Genomic DNA, 21,621 nt, shown 5'->3' with positions numbered 1-21,621 from the left:
TGCTCCCACAGAGTATGAGCTCTTCAGGATGAAGGATGATGAGTCTACACAGGATATACACACTAGATTCACATCCATCATAAATGAGCTTCATTCACTTGGAGATGTTATTCCCAAAAACAAGCTTGTAAGGAAAATTCTCAGTGTTCTACCTAGTTCTTGGGAGAGTAAGGTGAATGCCATCACTGAAACTAAAGATCTACAAACTCTAACCATGGATGAGCTGATTGGTAATCTAAAGACATACAAGATGAAAAGAAAGAAAGACAGTGAAAGGAGAGAGCCAAAGAAGGAAAATAACCTGGTACTCAAGGCTGAAAATAATGACTCAAGTGAAGAAGATAGTGATATGGCCTATCTTACTAAAAGGTTTCAAAATATGGTTCGAAGAAATGGTGGTATACTAAAGAGGGGCAATTCAAGTAAGGCAAGGAACAATGATCTCTATCACAGGTGCGGAAAGTCAGGGCATTTCATCAAAGACAGTCCACTTCTGAAATAGGAGCAATACAAACAAAACCCTGACAAAGCAGCAAAAAGGAACCCAGTTCCAGACAAACGATTTAGTCAAAAAAGTGCAGCTGACAATATTATGAAGCAAGCTCTTGCTTCTTGGGGAGACTCCTCCAGTGAATCAGAAAGGGAACCAGATGCAGAAAACAGCTCCATGATGGCAGTGGAAACTGAAGCAATGAAGTATGATTCACTATTTGCGCTGATGGCTTAGTCTGACGATGATGAAGATGATGAAAATTATGAGGTAAATTTCAGGGATGTTCAGAGAAATCTGAAATCCTACTCTTCTAAGAAGTTAAGGTCATTATCAAATATTCTAATTGATGCATATTATAGCCTTGACAATGATAAGGAGATCTTGACCATAGATCTAGGAGATGATGAATAATCTAGAGATGATGTGGTGGTCTGTGTAGTGGATCTAAATGAAACCATAACTAATCTTGAAAAAGAAAAGGAAGTTTTGAATGAAAAAACAAATAGTGTAGAAAATGAGAGAAATGACCTGATGGTAGTGGTTGTTGATTTGAAGGAAACCATATAAGGATTTAGCAATGAAAAACACATTGTAAAAGAGAAAATTGCAGCTACTGAGCAGGAGAGAGATGGCTTTTTAGTGATAATCACTGACCTAAAGGAAACCATTAAGGGACTAAAATCAAAACATAGGACTGTGAGTATTGGGAAAGGGAAGGAAGTAGCTAGTGAGACACACATCAAGCTTGAGAAGGAATTAAATGATGCGAAAACTAGTCTATGTGGTGAACTTGAGAAAAATAGACAACTTCAAGCTGAATTGGAAAAAGTAAAAATTGATCTTGAGAAATCTCTGAAGTGGACCTGGTCCTCAGATGCTGTCACTTCCATGTACTTCAACAATAGTGGAAACAGGTGTCACACCTCCTTTTACCTACACCCCCGAAAAGGGGTATATAAGGGAGTTTTTTCCAACTTAAAGTGACAATCGAAACAGGATTATTTTATTAAAAATTCAGAGTCGCCACTTGGGATAATTTATGGTGTCCCAAGTCACCAGTTCAAATCTCGAATCAAGGAAAAGATTGACTCTGTATTACAGTCCGCGAACACAGAAATTCGGGTAAGGAATTTTGTTAACCCGTGAGAAGGTATTAGGCATTCCGGAGTTCTGTGGTTCTAGCACTGTCGCTCAACTATTATATTGGCCTATTTACTTGATTTTAGTACATGTTTCAACCTATGGTTCAATTTTAATTTTATAACCACTTTTATTTAGTTATTTTAAAGAAAGATTCAACGTCATCTAAAGCGCGTCTTGAACCACGTCACATAAATGCACCTGCGGTCCACGACACATTTTATTTAACGTTGTTGAGATTTGGATTTGGGTCACATAAATGCGCACCCGAGTTTAGGGAAGTAATTTTTTAAATAGCGCGCCTAAAGTAACTACACACTTTATGAATCATTTCCTAACTATATTTGAGGTGTATTGTAAGGCAAGTAATTATGGAACAATTAAGGAAAATGGGTCAGCTTTTTGTTCTTATCAAATTGGGCCTGACATAAATTATTGCGGCCCAAAGCTTCAAACCAAAACGCAGCCAAGCGTGTCTAATATAGCTACTCAAGACATGATCCAGAAACTCTTGCTTTAAAAATATTAACCCACAATGTCCAATTAACAAGCAATTTTTGAGTTTTAACTACAAGTAAAATAACTAACCATGATCACATATTCAGGAACTACACCATTAAAATAGAATCAAAATAATCGATAAATCCAACTAAAAGATGATCAAATGACAAAAATCTACATCACAATGAATAATTTCCACAAGTTTTATGCTTCAAATAATATATTCACATATATAGAACTCAAAAAAATAAATAAACAAGAGTAGAAGGATGAACCTCAACGGAGAAATTTTCTTTCATGTTAATAGTGAATCTTCAACGTCGGATTACAAAAAAATGCTCACAAGCTTGAAAGCGAGCAGGATGTTGATTGGAGCTCTACCACACGACCTCACTAACTCGATCGCGAACCACACCGGCGACTTCGACGGACTCGAAAACTTTAGCTATTTTTCAGGTGATATTTTGAAGTGAGAAGCTGGGTTTCAATGGTCATTTTGAAGCTGTTTTCATGGAGTTTCAAAGTCAAACTTCACGGAGAAAAGAGATATTGGTCTAAAAAAACAGAAGAAGGAGCCGCTACTTTTGTTTTTCAGAAGAAAGAAGCTCGCAACTTCCTTCTTCGTTTCTTTTCTCTCCCCTTTTTTGTCTAGGAGTGTGGGCATGTGTTTTTGGTGAAGAAGGTGTGTGTGTGCTAGCTTGCTCTTAGGAGATTCAAGGTTGGAGGAATTTGGTTTTTTGAAGGGATCCGGCTTCTGCCGTTGCTTGGACGTAAGAATTAAGTTTTCCATCCATTTCGAGATGAAGAGCCGAGTTCCTCTTTTCTTGTAATGTTTGCGGCTGATTCTCTTCTTTTTAAAGACTAGGTTTTTAGAGCTTTAAGGGTATTAGGGTTAGTTTAGTGGGTATTTTGGGCTTGGGTTGTTATGGGCTAGGTCCAAAAATTAAGCCTAAAATGGGTTGCTCGAGCCCAAGTTTTATTCTTCTCGGTGAACAATACTAAAATACTACCCTATTTATTAATTAATTTTAATTAAATAAAATAACTATTAAAATAAGACTGACATTTAAAACAAAACTATTTTTGGTATTTTCAAAGATTATATTAAAATAAAATAGGTTCAAAGTAACCTATCTTTCTAAAAATATCTAATAAGTGAATGAAATAGATAATATGGAACTATTTTTGTATTTTTCAATTTGTGATAAAAATAATGTAAAAGAGTCAAATTTAGCTAAAATAACTATATTAGACCTAAACTAAGTATTTTACGCTAAAATGGGTGAAATTTCGGGGAGGGTCAAAAATCACATGTCTACAGCTACCCCTCTTTGACTGGAAAGAGGAAGTATTTTCAGATAAAGAACGACTAAACATGTTTTTTGACCCTACCCTTATTTGGAGAGACTAAAACTAAGAGAGAGGAGAATGTGACCGAGCCCTGGTATCTGAGCTGCCTACATATCCTTGGCTATAAAGTAATCAGGCCACGTGTAGTTCAGAGATGATGGAGTATGCCGAGGTGGAGAGCCAGTCAAGGTGCCATTCCGCCGAGGTCCCGGTCCATGGTTCTGTTATTACATCAAAATCATCATAAAAAAAAACTAACTAAGCCTGTCAACTACACATTACAAGATTCCTATCTATATCTTCAAACTTGATCTTGTGATTCTTGTTGCCTTGTTGACTTGTATTCTCCCGGTGAAATCCCTTTGTTGCCGACTTGAATTGTAATCTGAGATGTTTTCCCTTTCTCCAGGTGGATGTCTGACTGCCGAAAACTTGAACTGTATTCTGAGATGCTTTCCCTTTCTCCAGGTGGACGCCTGACTGCTGAACTTGAATTGTATTCGCGTGCTCTCCGGGTGGGCTCCTGATTGCTGAAACTTGAATGTATTCCCTTGTTCTCCAGGTGGGCTCCTGATTGCTGAAGCTTGAATGTATTCCCCTGTTCTCCAGGTGGGCTCCTGATTGCTGAAACTTGAATGTATTCCCTTATTTTCCAGGTGGGCTCCTGATTGCTGAATTTGAAATGTATTCCCTTGTTCTCCAGGTGGGCGCCTGATTGCTGAACTTGAAATGTATTCCCTTGTTCTCCAGATGGGCGCCTGATTGCCGAACTTGAAATGTATTCCCTTGTTCTCCAGGTGGGCGCTTGATTTTCACAAAATAGACAAAAACAAAGAAAACTTCTGCCCCAGTTTGGCATGCTACCAAATATCAGTAAGAACTTGAAAACTGAAACTTGAACTATACTCCCTTGTTCTCCAGGTGGGCGCCTAATTACTGAACTTGAAATGTATTCCCTTGTTCTCCAGGTGGGCGCCTGATTGCTGAACTTTGAAATGTATTCCCTTGTTCTCCAGGTGGGTGCCTGATTGTTGAAACTTGAATGTATTCCCTTGTTCTCCAGGTGGGCGCCTGATTGCTGAACTTGAAATGTATTCCCTTGTTCTCCAGGTGGGCGCCTGATTACCAAAAAATAGACAAAACAAAGAAAACTTCTGCCCAGTTTGGTGTTGGGCGCATCTGTGAGTGTTAAACTGAATCATATTACCAAATATTACTAAGAATTTGAAAGCTAGGTCCCATTATCTAGGAAGGTCCTGAAAATCAAAAATCAAGTATTATCTTAAAAGTGACAATTTTACGGCTAAATTATATTACCCTACACCAGAACTTACGCTAAATGTTGTTATCTAATGGAAATCTTAAAGCTAGGTCCCATTATTCAGGAGGGTCCTGAAAACTCCTAATTGAATCTTATCTTAGACATGTAAACTTTGAAGCCAACTTATATTCCTTTGGGGTACATTTATGCTACTCATGATTGTTTTGGATTTTAAACTAAGTCCCATTTCCCAGGAGGTTCCTGAAAATTTCAAAATAAATCTCACCTTAAGAGTGACAACTTTAAAGCTAAATCCTATTTCCTAAAGATAAAACTTACGCTAATCTTGTTTTCTATGAAGGTCTTAGAACTACATCCCATTGTCCAGGAGGGTCCTGAACACTTAAAACTAAATCTCATTATCCAGGAGGGTCCTGAAAAGCCGAGAATGAACTTACCTGAGCCATGCTTTCTTTCTGGAGGATCTCTGCAGCACGAACAAAATTTCGTGCCTCTGAACCATGCTTTTCCTCATGGAGGGTTCCTACAGATCGAACAAATTTTCCTTTCCCCTTCTCAAACCGCCTTTGTGCTGACAAAATTTGGGCATGACATTTGCAAAAAAAATTCAAACTTTCAAGCTTTGATTTGGACACAATTTTTGTCCATGTTTCAAACAAAGAAAACTTATGAGTTTATAAATATGGTGGTTGGTTTGTGGCATTGACGTTCAGGGCGATTGCTCCTTCACTTCCCATGATAACTTTGGTTTCAACTTGAAAGACCTTGCCTGTTTATTGACTGAACACTTTCTCTGTCACCCTTATCACAGAAAATACCTCTTCTCCATTCAGACCCGATACCCTCTATTTGTTGCATTGCTCATGAACTGGTATTCACCAAACCTTTGTGTCTCGCATGAATCATAAAGCACGTCAATTGTCACCTACTTAGTGCATATGTTGTTCTTCATTGACTTAAACCACTGGCCTTGGCCTTTAGGTCTATTGCTCCTTCACTTGCCATGATAACTTTGATTTCTGCTTGGAAGGCCTTGCTTGTCACTGGTTAACCACTTTCTTTGTTAATCATATCACAGAAAATACCTTTGATCCGTTCACCCTACACCCTCCATCTGTTGCATTATTCATGAATTGATATATACCAAACCTTTGTGTTTCACTGAAAATACCTTTGATTCGTTCACCTAACACCCTCCATCTTGTTGCATTGTTCATGAATTGATATGTACCAAACCTTTGTATTTCACAAGGATCCCAAAGCATGTTGATTATTACCAGCTCAATGCGTTTGTTGTTCTTTTCTGACTTATGACATTTTGATGTGTTAGCCAGACCTCGTTTTGTGCAATTGGACAACTGTTGGCAAATTTTGAAGTCATTTCTCACTTGTTCTAACCGCACAGACTCAGGAAGAGGAAGTGAACAAGACAAAAAGAACAGAGTAAAGGACAATGGAAAAAAATGATTCCTAACGAGAAAACTACAAAGTAGAAACCTATTAGTTGTAGATACCAACTCTAATGACCATGACATGCACCTGTGGCCTATTATGTCAAGTAATCCTGATGCTCAACTCTTGTTGTACCTTTAAACCGTGAAACTGAGCTTCAATGCTCCGATTATCCAATCTGATTCACAATCCTTATTCGACTTGTAGTGCCCGGAGAGTTTTCACCATCAAGCCTCTCTCATTTGTTCTTTCTCTCAACTTACCGTCGCCTCAAGGTGCCCGTGAAGGTTTTCACCAATAAGACTCTCTCATTTTTTATTTCTCTCAGCTTTCCATCGCCTTACAGTGCCCGTGAAGGTTTTCACCAATAAGACTCTCTCATTTTTCATTTTTCCTTGCTTGGAACGGAGTGCTGCCCCTGATATGATTCACCTCTACTCGCTTGACTTGGCATCTCTCGAAGACTGATCGGAAGGTCTTTCTTTGGACCGTAATGTGGGTTTTTAGATAGGGTTAGAAAGAAAGGGTATCAAAAGCTCGAAATTATTCAAATGGGTTTAAAATTACAACTTTCGGAATCAGATTTCCTACAACAACCACAACTTCTGCCCCAGATTCGTTGCTTGGGGACTTTTGGATTTTTATTTTGATGGGACTGAACGGTGAGGCTGCCTACGTATCCTTAAAAGGAATCAGGTCGAACGTAGTTCATGACATAGGAATCACTTTGTTTGTTGTGATTTTTCTTTTCTTTTTCTTTCTCTTTTTTTTCTTCCTTTTGTTTTTCTTTTTGTTGTTTTTCCTCTTTTTTTCTTTTTTTTTCTTTTTCTTTTCATTCTTTTTTTTTCTTCATTCTTTTCTTTCTTTTTTTCTCTTTGTAGTTTACTTACATTTTGCACTTGCGTTTCTGAACTTTACTACTAATTCCAAAAGAGGGGTATGAAAAAGAAATAAATAAGGCTCAAAAAGGGTAACAAAGGATAAAGTGTTTAGATAGCAGAACAAAATGCCTTCGTCATTCCAATCTTCAAAACATGCCAAGTACAAACAAACACAACTTAACCAAAGAAATCATACATAATATCTTTTGACCACATCAGAATTGATAGCCATTTCTACACATTTGTCTTCTACATCTGTTAAATACAAAGCACCATTGGACAACACTCTCACTCTCATTACCACGAACGGCCCCCGGCAAATTTGGGGCGAACTTGCCTTTAGCTTCGACCCGATGCGACAGGATGCATTTCAATAGGGTTTCTTTATGTTCTATCTGCCCCAGTTTCACACAATTCGGGCTTGAAGTGATCTCAAAACGCCTTTGCTTATTTTCCCTCGCATGTCCCTACATCTTCAAAATTGCTTCATGACTAAATTGACTTTTAAAACCAGGCTGAGAATTACACGTGCATGTCATGTCACTAGAGTCAACAGGAAAAGAACTATAAAAAGAAAAGAGAAGTAAACGAAAATGACTAGAAATCACAGAAAACAAAAAATTGCATGAGACAAATGGTGAAAGGGTTTGGACAACAAAACAAGCAAACTAAACTGGGGTTACAAACCTAGAACAAACCTAGACAACACTAAACGGGCTATTATGACTAAACAAACTAAGCAAAATAAAAGGATAGAAGGGTTTGAGTCATAAGACAATATCCGGATTACAACCTTGAAATAACCCGGACAACAGAAATGACAACAAAATAAACCACCAAAACTCCTCCCTGGCTAACCAAGAAAAGAGCGTCTTTCCAATCATCAAACTCAACATCTTAGCCACTGACTTCTGCATCAACAATACTAGGACTTTCACAAGTCTCCATCACATTGTTCTTAACAGATTGCCTTTGGGTTCCCTTTGTCTGCTCGTTCTTAGGATCAACCTCTGATAGTACTGAAAGCTTCGTAGCACATGGACTTCCTAGGATCCCAAAAAAATTCTCACATTCCTTTTCAAAATAATTCATACCCACCATATGCGTCTCATTATGCACAGGTGACGGACTTTGGCTAGTGTGCGCTGCGTCTGGATTTTGCACGACAATGTCGCCTGCATCAATAAGCTTCTGAATCGCATTCTTCATATTCAAAACAGGGTATATAAGGGAGTTTTTTCCAACTTAAAGTGACAATCGAAACGGGATTATTTTATTAAAAATTCAGAGTCGCCACTTGGGATAATTTATGGTGTCCCAAGTCACATGTTCAAATCCCGAATCGAGAAAAAGATTGACTCTGTATTACAGTCCGCGAACACAGAAATCCAAGTAAGGAATTTTGTTAACCCAGGAGAAGGTATTAGGCATTCCCGAGTTCCGTGGTTCTAGCACGGTCGCTCAACTATTATAATTGGCCTATTTACTTGATTTTAATACATGTTTTAGCCTATGGTGCAATTTTAACTTTATAACAACTTTTATTTAATTTTAAGGAAAAATTGCAACGTCATCTAAAGCGTGTCTTGAACCACGTCACATAAATGCACCCGCGGTCCACGACACATTTTATTTAACGTTATTGAGATTTGGATTTGGGTCACATAAATGCGCACCCGAGTTTAGGGAAGTAATTTTTTAAATAGCGCGCCTAAAGTAACTACGCACTTTATGAATCATTTCCTAACTATATTTGAGGTGTATTGTAAGGCAAGTAATTATGGAACAATTAAGGAAAATGGGTCAGCTTTTTGTTCTTATCAAATTGGGCCTGGCATAAATTATTGCGGCCCAAAGCTTCAAACCAAAACGCAGCCAAGCGTGTCTAATATAGCTACTCAAGACATGATCCAGAAACTCTTGCTTGAAAAATATTAACCCACATTGTCCAATTAACAAGCAATTTTCTAGTTTTAACTACAAGTAAAATAACTAACCATGATCACATATTCAGGAACTACACCATTAAAATAGAATCAAAGTAATCGATAAATCCAACTAAAAGATGATCAAATGACAAAAATCTACATCACAGTGAATAATTTCCACAAGTTTTATGCTTCAAATGATATGTTCACATATATAGAACTCAAAAAAAAAATTAAACGAGAGTAGAAGGATGAACGTCAACGGAGAAATTTTCTTTCATGTTAATAGTGAATCTTCAACGTCGGATTACAAAAATATGCTCACAAGCTTGAAAGCGAGCAGGATGTTGATTGGATCTCTACTACACGACCTCACTAACTCGACCGCGAAACCACACCGACGACTTCGACGGACTCGAAAACTTTAGCTATTTTTTAGGTGATATTTTGAAGTGAGAAGCTGGGTTTCAATGGCCATTTTGAAGCTGTTTTCATGGAGTTTCAAAGTCAAACTTCACGGAGAAAAGAGATATTGGTCTAAAAAAATAGAATAAGGAGCCGCTACTTTTGTTTTTCAGAAGAAAGGAACTCGCCACTTCCTTCTTCGTTTCTTTTCTCTCCCTTTTTTTTGTCTAGGAGTGTGGGCGTGTGTTTATGGTGAAGAAGGGGTGTGTGTGCTAGCTTGATCTTAGGAGATTCAAGGTTGGAGGAATTTGGTTTTTTGAAGGGATCCGGCTTCTGCCGTTGCTTGGACGTAAGAATTAAGTTTTCCATCCATTTCGAGATGAAGAGCCGAGTTCCTCTTTTCTTGTAGTGTATGCGGCTGATTCTCTTCTTTTTAAATACTAGGTATAGGGTTGGGTTAAATCTAGGTATAGCTTTAAGGGTATTAGGGTTAGTTTAGTGGGTATTGGGCTTGGGTTGTTATGGGCTAGGTCCGAAAATTAGGCCTAAAATGGGTTGCTCGAACCCAAGTTTTATTCTTCTTGGTGAACAATACTAAAATACTACCTTATTTATTAATTAATTTTAATTAAATAAAATAACTATTAAAATAAGACTAACATTTAAAACAAAACTATTTTTGGTATTTTCAAAGATTATATTAAAATAAAATAGGTTCAAAGTAACATCTTTCTAAAATTATCTAATAAGTGAATTAAATAGAGTAATATGAAACTATTTTTATATTTTTCAATTTGTGATAAAATAATGTAAAAGAGTCAAACTTAGTTGAAATAACTATATTAGACCTAAACTAAGTATTTTACGCTAAAATGGGTGAAATTTCGGGAAGGGTCAAAAATCGCATGTCTACAACAGGCATGGAATCGGGTTCCAAAAGGAGAAAACTCTTTACAACCCTCGCAGCAAGTACACCACTATTCCTGATAACTGGCTTTGTACCCACTGTGGGAACAATGGGCACTTCAAACAAAATTGCTAGGCCAGGGTTCAATCTATTCAGAAAAATAAAGTGTTTATTGAAAAAGTGACTACTAAAGAGGGACCAGGTACCGCTCGCAAGAAACGAATATTGCCTGCATGGACTAGAAAAGCCCTTACCCTTCCCATTTCTCATAACAAGGGACCCAAACTAGTTTGGGTTCCTAAATCTAACCCATGATTTATATGTGCAGGGAACAGTGAGAGGAAGTAGACTGCAATGGTTCATGAACAGTGGATGCTAAAAGCACATGAAAAGAAACACCATGGACTGTCTCTCACTGAAAGCCCTGCAGAAAAGGGAATGTATCCTGTGTATATATATATAAAAAAGGGGGGGGGGAGAGGTACATTCTCGGCGATGGAAAAGATGGAAAGTATCTGTCACACTTAATTGAGAACGTGTGCCATGTGAATTGCCTGAAGCACAGTCTCTTGAGTGTGTCTCAAATCTGTGATAAAGGGAGCAAAGTAGAGTTCTCATCAAAAAATGCGCACAATTACCAATCTGGTAACTGGTGAAATGGTCTTAGCCGCCAAAAGAATAAGAACAACTACTTCGCTGACCTTAAATCCCTACAAACTGGTGATATGAGCTGCTTGAAGGCAGTTGACGATGATACAAAACCTCGACATAAAGGATTGGAACACTCAAGGCTCTCACTTCTGAATGAACTGATTCAGAAGAACCTGGTTCGTGGGCTGCAAAATTCAAGATCCACCTGGACATTGTTTGTTAGAGAAAAGGAAGAGACTTTTGAGGTATTTGTGACACTTGTTAGGAAGATCCAAATGGAGATAGAACTGAAGGAAGCACGTATCAGATCTGACCACGGGATAGAATATGTCAACGCTAAAATTTGATGAGTCTTGTAATGAAAATTGGATGACTCACAACTTCTCAACACCAAGGACTCCACAGTTAAATGGTGTTATTGAAAGGAAGATAAAAACTCTGGAAGACATGGAATGGATAATGCTCATTGACAGGGGAATTGGCAAAACATTTCTGGGCAGAAGCAATTAACGATGCGTGCTATTTGGTGAACAGGTGTATGATCAGGTCCCTCCTAAACAAAACCTCCTATGAGTTGCTCAATGAAAGAAAACCAAAGATAACTCATCTTAGAACCTTTGAATGCAAATGCTATTCTCTCAACAACGGGAAGGACCAGCTCGGGAAGTTTGATATAAGAAGCGATGAAGGAACCCTTCTGGGACACTTCCCTCAAAGCAAAACCCACAAAGTCTACAACAAAAAGGCACACTATGTGGAAGAAAGTGTTTATATGTTATTCAACGAGACACCCTCCTCTAACAAAGAAGGGAACAATGATGATCAAGATAATGAACCACTTTTGGTCCCTGAGAAATATCTGATGTTTCAAATGGGAAGACTGATATGATGAGTTAGATGAAGGAGACGAGTGAAGACAATGCAACATCCTCTTCCACTTCTCAAGAGGAACCTGATACTTCAATTACTACCATTGAAGCTGAAGAAACTGTTAGAGATGCAGTGCAAGGTACTCCACAAGTAGCAGAAAAAGGAGTGCAGGAAAATTCACTTAATTTACCCAGTTTCTCCACTAATCAAACTTCAGTCCCCACTTGAAAACACAAAAGCTCTCATCTACCTGATAACATAATCACTCCCCTTCATTTTGGATTTAGACAAGAATCAAAATCCAAAAATTCCCTAGCCCCTTCTGTATCTCTATTCCAGACAGAACCCAAAATCAAATCCCAAGGAATCTTACTTGAAGGATGCCAAAAGAAGTTTGAGATACCTTAAGGGAACTCATGATCTGGTTCTGTATTACCCCTTAGGTGACAGTTTTAATCTCATTGGGTATACTGATGCTAACTATGCAGGTTATCTTGTGGACAGGAAAAGTACTTCTGGAATGGTTCACTTGCCATGATCATGTCTCCTCTCTTGGGCACAAGGAAGCAAAACTCGGTGGCTCTTTCAACAGCTTAAGCAAAATACGTAGCGGCAACATCCTGTTGTACTCAACTCCTATGAATTAAGCAGCAACTGGAGGATTTTGGGGTATTCACTGATGGTGTGCCTCTTCTATGTGACAACACCGGTGCACTCAACTTGGTCAAGAATCCAGTTCAAAACAAAATTACCAAGCACATTGATGTGAGACATCATTTTCTGAGGGACAATGTGGAGAAAGGGTTGATCTGTATAAAGTTCTGCAGTACAGAAGACCAAATTCCACATATCTTCACCAAAGCCTTGAGTGTTGATACCCAATTTTGTCCTACTTTTCTTCTAATTAATTTTCTGGTGTTCACTACTCATTAATAATCTAGGCTCTGTTTCTTAATTATTTATTATTATTATTACTACTACTATTATTATGATTATAATTATTGGAGTAATTACTACTATTACTATTAATACTTTCATTATGACTATTTTTGAGCTAATCAATTATTTTAATGTAATATTATATATGCTCAAAATATAATTATTATTATTGAGTCCAAATTATTAAGGGATTTTTATCTAGTTATACTATATTAGAAACTTATTTACCTATGTTCTTTATGTTTTGCAATTTTTAATAAATATCTAGGTTTTTATTACAACTTGTATTCATTGCTTCTTAGAAGTTTCTCACCCCATTATTAGTGCCTTCAATTGAGGGATTAAATTACATCCTTTCCTTTTTTTTTCCTTCTCCTCTTCTCTCTCCTTTTTAAGAATCAAAATTCCTAAATCTATGTTCAGAATCTCCATCTTCTCTCTTCACTATTTCCTGCATCTTTATATTATTAAAAAAATTCAAAAATTGTTTTATAACTGTATCATAATTGTAGTTGAATTGTATCAGATACATCAATGCCTAAAATATAAAATGTATCATACTTGTATCACAATTGTATCTAACTTGTATCTGGTACATTAATACCCAAAATAATACCAAATATAATACTAATAAATTAATATACAATTATCATATTTGTGATACAAATTGTGAAATTCATCACAAATTTACAATTGCTCGTAACAATATATAATGAATATACAATTATCATACATTTGTAATACTATTCCTGCAACAATTATGATACATATACAACTATAATACAATCGCGATACATTTCTGAAAAATTGTGATACAATTATGATCTTTATTTTCCTCAAGTTTCAATCACAACTCTACAAAATTTAATATAATTGTATTAGTATTGTATCCACAACTTACCCACAACTTGATTGTAGAGTAAAATTTTGAATTTCTTCTTGAGATTTTTGATGATTGAAAGAGAAAAATCGGATATCAAAAGCTTTGGAAGAAGAAAGAATATGTAATTTTGGGGGGATAACAGTGGATGATTGAAAGAGAGAAATCAGATATCAAAAGCTTTGGAAGAGGAGTGAGTAAGCGAGATTTTTGGATTATAAAGATTTTGGGCATCAGTGGGTAAGGGAGATTTTTTACGGTGGGTATGTACAAAATTAGAAGATATTTTGTAATCCTTTTGAAAAAGGAAGAGAATATTAAATGTAGGGGGATTATGTGTAACTGACACGCTATATTTAAGGTATGTTGTATTTTCTCTTTTTTATGGTTTTGTATAAAACTAGTAAATATAAGTATATAAAGTAATTAACAAGGAACTTAAATAAAGATAGTAAATAGGTTTCTATTATAGTATAACTAGGTAAAAATCCCAATTATTAAAAATATGGGAGCTCAATTAAAATAATTTGAAGAAGGGGAAGACCATTCCAAGCCCAACCCTCAGACCAAAACCAAGCCCAATTAGCCTAATCCCTAAAATTATACGCCCATCCTCTTTTCTGCTCAAACAGTCGCCCATCCTCTTCCTTCCTTCTTTGAGAAAAATTCCAAACTCCTACATCTCCAAGTCAAAATTTATTCCACCATTTTCGTGCAAAAGAACACTTTCCAGATGCTCTTCTCTCTCCCCTCTCCCCTCTTTGTGCCTTTTTGAATATCTACCTCTGTCACGAGATTTGGTCAGAAGAAGAGGCCAAAGAACTTTTTGAATCAGATTCTTTTGAGGTTTGACTCTCAAACGATTACAAACGTTTGAATTTTGAATTTGTTTGACTTCAATTTTGAAATCCCGCTCTATCTCTACCCCATAAACCCTAAGATCCATCTATAAATACTCCCTAAAACCTTCAACCGAAAACCAAGCTGGAATCATCAGAAAAATTCCAAAAAAAAACTCAATTTATATCTACTCTGCTTTTCTTTTAGTCTCAAGCTTTACAATCTGTGAAAAATTTCTCAATATTTAATCTCCATTTTTATATTCTCGACAATTAAGGAGTAGTAGATCTAAGCCCTCAAAGTCCTAATTCATTGCCCCACAAAAGGTAAATTCTACTCCACTTTATTTATTTTTTGATTGTTAAAATACTGCGTTTTAGAAATTTATGCATTAGGATCTTTGTATTACAGAATGTTGGTGTAGATTTATTTCTGTTGTGAATCTTAAATAGCATGCCATCATAAAAAAAAATAAAAAAAATTGGTTCTTCTTCAAATATGATTATAAAGTTGTCTCTGTCTTAGAAACCATGTCTAAAGTCTATCTTAAATAATATTGATGCCTGGATTGATTTGCGATTGTGTTTGGAACCCTCTTTGTCTATGAATATTTCTTTCCATAAATATTGAGATGCTCATAAAAATTATTCTATTCTGCCATGTCTCTCTTTTTATATTTTACCCCGAGATATATATTATATAGAAACGAAAGTGTGATTTGGTATTCTAGTTTCCTAGACTATTATAGGACAGCAATTTGGTTTGATTAAATAATAATAATAATAAAATAGCTTTAGTTTCTTTATCTGGTAGAAACTTGATTTGCTTAGAAGATATAATTTTGTAATGTTATTATAGACACTCGGTACTTAGTTTTCTTATCCATAAAACTTGAATCACCTACCTTTTTCTAAATATAATTTATCACTCAAGAATTTAGTTAGTTTCACGGCTTGTTTAAAAATGACTCTAAGTTGCAATAGTATGATCGTAGAGTAGAACATTTTGGGTTTGAGTGTATTAATGTCAAGTAGCATTTTCTTTAGGATCTCATTACAATGCCATTGTTTGAAACACTATTAAGTTTCTAGGCATATGCAAGTTTCATGTCAGGTTCAAGTCATTTATATATTTGACAAATATGCATATTATGTTTCTCTTATTTTGGCTTTCATATATTAATAAGAATTAGTTTCCTTAGTTTCTAATCCTTCTTATTTCATTCTTTTCCTTTTCGTGGCATGTACACTTTGGAGCAACATGAAATTTTAATGCAAGACTCTTCCTCCTCGCATAGAGTCATCACAACAAGAAAAACAAGCGAAAATTGCTTGGAGATGCCTATGGCATTTTCCCTCTATTTTCTTTATTATTTGTCCTATTTTAACTCTTCTATGATTGTTGATCTATGTGTTTGGGTTTATCTCAAGTTTCGTTTTGGATTCAATGTTGCAATTCACATTCAGAATAGGATTAATAGTAGTGTTCTATTAATCACTTAGGTCCTTCCCTCTATCCTACAATCAAGATACTTTTCTTTATCACATAAAATGAGCATCTATTTTGTATGATTATGACTTAAAAAGAAAGAATATCAGTTTTAGCCCAGTTAAAAAGTTTTTCCACTAATATTTTCCTACAACACTAAGTCAAATTAATATCATGATTTCGAGATCTTGATCCTTTTAAAAGAACAAAAATGCATTTGCTTTCTTAAGTATCTTATAGATTTGATCTTTTCGAAAATAACGTTCCTTTGAACCTCTGCTCATTTTGTACTAGATGTTCTATGAGAGTTGAATCTTCAAATTCAAACGTGGAGTTTTACAAGTGATCTATATTTTACTTATAAAGTTTTAATGAGATATTTTCCTTACCCTTTAATGATTTTACAAAACCTTGGTTAATTAATTTAAGTTCGGTTGGTCAACCATTTTAATATGGATCTTAAGGAATGCCTTACACCTTCTCTTTAAGATTAATTGAACACTTACCTTAGAATCTCTAATGTTTAGTAGACCATACAGAGTTAATAATAGATAATTTAGGGTGCCCTAACTCACCTTTTAATATAGTTAGGTAGCGACTCTTTAGTTAATAATTAATTCAGGAATCACCAATACGTTATACTCTAATTTGATCCGTGTTAAAATGGGGTATAACATTGAGTAGGGAACATTTTGAAAGAAACATGGTGAAGCTGGGGTTATTAAAGCCTAATGGAGAACCTGATTCTCCATCAGTTGGCTAAAAAAATCACCTTCAGGTAAAATTAGCTAAAGTGTTTTCTGGCCAAGCCTAACTCACATCGATACCATTGCAGGTAAACACGCATGACGATCATAGAAGCTAAAGGTACAAGTGTGAACTGCGAAAGAAGAGCTGCTAAAATCTTTTTCAAAAAACTGTTCGGGCATCAGGTTCCTGTACCACAGGTTAGTAGTAATGTGTTGTTTTGCATGCTTTCTCCAAAAGGTTAACAAAATAAATTCAACTGCCACATCATCCGACTTTTCAAAGTCTGCATGTCATGTCTTGTCTTTCAAATTCATTCATCCCCTCTGCACGATAACATTTTCCCACAAACCTACCGCCGTTTTCAGGACTATTCAAAACCCGTTTCTCTCTATTCTCATCATTAGCCCTTCTTCCCATAAAACACTCTTTCTCTCTCACAGCAAGTCATGAACCTTCATCTCGTTTGTATCTCTGTGATTTTCTCTTCACTTCTCTCTCACTCTACTTACCTACCAAATACTCCTACCACTCTCACTTACCTATCATCCTTAAAGTCATTTCAAAAAATTCACTCTTCCACTCTTTCCAATGTTGTTGTACCCGTACATGTTTCCTCCTCACTTCCTATAGTTTTTCCTTTTCTATCAAACCCTGTCTCACTTCCATGTATTGAAAACCCCATGTCTCCTCATTCCTCCGATCTCATCAAAGAACACTCAGGAGGTGTTACCTCTCAGGAGTCAGAGGTCTCTGAGGATGATCCTGATCAGTATCTGAACTCCTCCATTTTGGACTCAGCGGCTCTCATAGAGTCACCAGAAAAGGAAGCAACACATAATCATGGCTATCGCTGCTGAGAGTCTGATGAATGAAGGAGCATATCTCTTGTCTGAGTATCAGGGGGAAGAAACTCCATTCCTAGGCGATGAAAGAACCATAGTACTCTTCGAGTCTTTAACCCATGAAACTGTCCCAGGAAAACCTGCTGGAGAACCTGATTCTCTTTTAGATAAACCCACTCTAGAACCTCTTGATTATCCTAAGACCTTAGAATCCTCTTCCAAGTTACCCACTATCAGGTTGCAGCAGAAACAGCAGAAAGAGGGCTACGAGTCTACCTTACAGAAAAGTAAGAGGAGTGTCAAGACAAGGAAAAAGAGGTTAATGAAACAAGGGAAATTTGTGACTGACAGAAGTATTCTAGTGGATGAGGTTGATAAAGATGCTCTAAAGGAAGTGAGTTCCTTAGTAGAATGATCTATAAAAATCCAGAAGTCTGTGGATGGAGCTTCCTATGAAGATATTGAAAAACAAAGTGGAACATCTGTGAAGGGTAGTAGTAAATCTAAGAAGAGTATAGTTGAGCAAGCTATGTCTGAAAGAGATACTGTGGGGCTTGCAAGTTGGAAAGGGAAGTCTGTTGAAGGATCTAGAAAACGAAAATAGGAAACTGTAAGGGAACCCAGTTCTCTGAAGACCATACCTAGTGACAACGGTCTTTGGCATGAGAGATTGAGAACTCAGAAAGTCTTGTGGGGTCGTACATTTGATCCGGCAATTTCAGAGATGGCTGGTATGAGGCAAATTCTGGAGATAGTGGAATTCAGCAATGAGAGCACTTGTTTCAGGAGAATATGCCTATGGTGTACGAAGATGCGGTACAAAATTTCTACGCATCTCTCTTCACTGTTGAGGGGGATCACATCTGTGTGCTAGTAAATGGAGTAGACATTGTACTTGATGCTTCAGCATTGGGGAAGGTTCTTCAAATTACATGTGAAGGAATGTCCTCAGTCAAAGGTATCTATGGTGCCAACTTTAAGAGAGCTGTCATGAAAGAGCAAGCTATTCAGCAAGGGGGACATGTGCATAAGAAGGTACTACTCCCCGAGTATCAGCTTCTCTTTGAGCTGGTTAATAAGGTACTTTTACCTCATTCTGAGAGGCGGTCTATTGCTACAAAGTCTGATCTGGTCTTAATGGAGGCTCTTGATGAGTTCGTCCCAATCAATCTGCCAGCAATCATGATAGATCATATGCAAAAGGTGGCAAACTTTAAATGTGGGAATCATGGGCTACCATATGACTTTCTCCTCACTCAAGTGTTTAAATTTTACAAGGTCCCTTTGGGTAATCCCAGAGTGGGAACACGCAAGCAAACCTTCTCTAAAACCACTATGGAAGAATGTAAGTGTGTATAAAGGGTTGGTGGAAACATCTCGACCATTACTCAGCTAATCAATGCTCAAAATGTTGCTTCTGAAGAGATCAGAAGGTTGAGGGCTCAGAATGCCATACTAGAAACTCAGCCCAGTCAAGTGGTTAAAGGACCCGGTTCCGTTAATGAAGAAGTCGCCCGCCTGACAAAGGAAAACAATAAGCTTCGCGCAAAATTGCTTGACGAGCAGTTGTCTGCAAATGTCCGACTGGACCTAGTTCTCAAAACCCTTGCTGCTTTTCTCTCCTAGTCTTCCTCTTCTAGTGCATCTTAGATACCCCCTAGTGACCAGTATCTTCTAATATGATGTTTTGTGACTGCTGTTTCTATTTTTGTTTGTCTTTTTGCGGATGGCATGCTGGATTTCACCATTACTGCTCCTGTCTTGCTCAGTCCATTGTTAATATCAATGAAACAACTCCTCTTTTTGCCTGTACAATGCTGTTTTCCTTTGACTTCTCTTTTCTGTCATGTTGTGTGCACATATATGGCATGAGTTGGCTGTGCTAGACTTCTTTATGTTGTTTGCCTGCTTGTGTATTTTTAATGATGCTAAAAAGGGAAAGATAAATAGTAGTGAGTAGTGTATGCAAAGTGATAGTAGTGAGTAGTGTATGCACTGTGATAGTAGTGAGTAGTGTATGCAGGTGTATGTATTGCGAAACGGAGGATCAAAAGCAAAAGGTTAGGGGAAACTTGTGAAAAATTGAGGGATCAAAAGCAAAAGTTCTGGGAGAACTTGTAAAAAATTGATGCAAAACCAGGGGATCTGATTAAGGGGGCATCAAAAGCAAAAGGTCAGGGGGAACTTGTGCAGTTCCTGGTACTTCATCTGGTTATTTCAGCTTTAAACAAATACTATCAATGCCTAAGTTTGTCATCATCAAAAAGGGAAAATTGATGGATTTTTATGTTTTGACGATATAACAAACTTATTGTTAAGTACCAGCTAGAGAACCTGACTCGCTTGGCACACATTTCAAATGAACGAAATTCAGTCTGAACTCCAGCAAATGAACTGCTACAAAGAGGAACACGATAGGGACCTGATCCCTTGGCGTTCTCTGACAGAAGTACAAGTCAACTATACAGCTGGAACGCAAATACAGAAAGTGACTGTCTGCAACTGTACACGCGACAGTGCAACAGGCAGTGCAACAGTCACTTCATTCCCATTGGAAAGAAGCGTGTACCAAGAATTGACATCACCATTGTGATGTCTTTTGTAGTATAACAACCCGGTGCAAGGCATAAGATACTCACTTGAGTATATAGTGATATTCTCTCAAGCATAAAAGTGTTGATCCAGCATTGAAGTCACAAGTGTGTCAAGAACAAGAAGACAACTCCACTAAAAGATCAGTTTCACAATGAGTCTATGTGTATCCGTAGTTGAGTTGTAATCTTGTTATTTGTTCTTCATTGTAACTCCTATCTTGCTTTCTTAGAAGCTGTGTTTTAGGAAACCCAAAATCACAATCCTTCTAAGTTTGTGTTGTGACTAGAGTTACTCATAAGTTAAAGTCTTTGTAACTAGAGAGTGACAAAGTGGTTTGTGGTAATAGTATCACTAGTTAAGTTTAAGCCTTTGTAATAGAGTCGTTGAAAAGTGGCTTGTAATAGTGAGATTACAAGTTATTGAAGTTGAAAGCCTACAAGTGTAGGTCGTAGTTTTTGTCCCCTTGAGTGGGATTTTTCCACGTAAAAATCTCGTGTCTCTTTTACTTACTGCTTCATAAGTATTCTCAGTAAAAACTCATAGAGGATCAAGTACTCTATAGTTTGGTGGATTCATATAAACTAACAGTTATTAAATCAAAGAGCACGTATAGAAGCCTTTCTTCTGTTTCCTACCCTCTATAAGATGTCATACATTTGGATGAAAGAATAAACTCACATAAGAGATTAAAACAGATGTTGTTAGCCCAAAATGCGATCAAAAGTTTTTCAACAAATGTTATAAATAAACAACCAATACAATAGAGTTAATTTCATTAAAGTAACAGAATAAAACAAACAAAAAATAGAGAAATTATATGAACAAATTATACCGGCACTATATTAAATATTATATTCGAAGGAGGTAAGTGGTTTGATCAAAGCATCAAATGTACACTGGGACTTGAGAGAGACCAAAACATGAATGGCAGAAAAAATCCGTTTAAATATATGCATTTCAAAATCACGAAATTATAAGACATCTGTCATATGATTTATAGCAAATAGTTTCACCAAAGTAGCAAAAGATACAACAAATAAATAAATAGATGGTTAGAATCATATTTTTGTTACCACTTTCATTTTGATTCATTGGTTGAAATGCTGTCTACTTCCACCACCGGGGCAAAAATTTGAATTGTGGATCTACCAATTGTATGTGAATATTCCTGCAATGATCAAATCGAATAAATATGATACTATTAGAGATACACTTACAAGTCGTTCATTTTCGACGTTGAAAGGACCAAATCGCATGTTTTTTTGGCTGCCAACACTTCATTTAATTTTCTCCTTCATTTATCTTTGCATTATTAACTCCATACATAATAATACTACTAAAAAGTCAAAAGATTAAAGAAAGTTATAAAGGAAAGAAAACTCTTAGAACTATTACAGTCACTTCAATGTTGTGAAGTTTCAAGCTTT

At 36.6% G+C, this 21,621-nt stretch overlaps 1 long non-coding RNA gene across 1 annotated transcript; it reads left to right on the top strand.

The window, feature by feature from the left end:
* The first annotated feature begins 14,270 nt into the window (after positions 1-14,270).
* LOC142174682 (uncharacterized) lies at positions 14,271-20,516 on the top strand. Its single transcript, XR_012703706.1, has 2 exons — positions 14,271-14,845; positions 16,843-20,516. It is a non-coding gene; the product is annotated as an uncharacterized LOC142174682 (long non-coding RNA).
* The last annotated feature ends 1,105 nt before the right edge of the window (positions 20,517-21,621 follow it).

The sequence above is a fragment of the Nicotiana tabacum genome, chromosome 20 (genome assembly GCF_000715075.1).
Source record: "Nicotiana tabacum cultivar K326 chromosome 20, ASM71507v2, whole genome shotgun sequence".
Taxonomy (NCBI): Eukaryota; Viridiplantae; Streptophyta; class Magnoliopsida; order Solanales; family Solanaceae; genus Nicotiana; species Nicotiana tabacum.
Note: the sequence above shows the minus strand (reverse complement) of the source record. Positions and strands in the feature narration are given on the sequence as shown.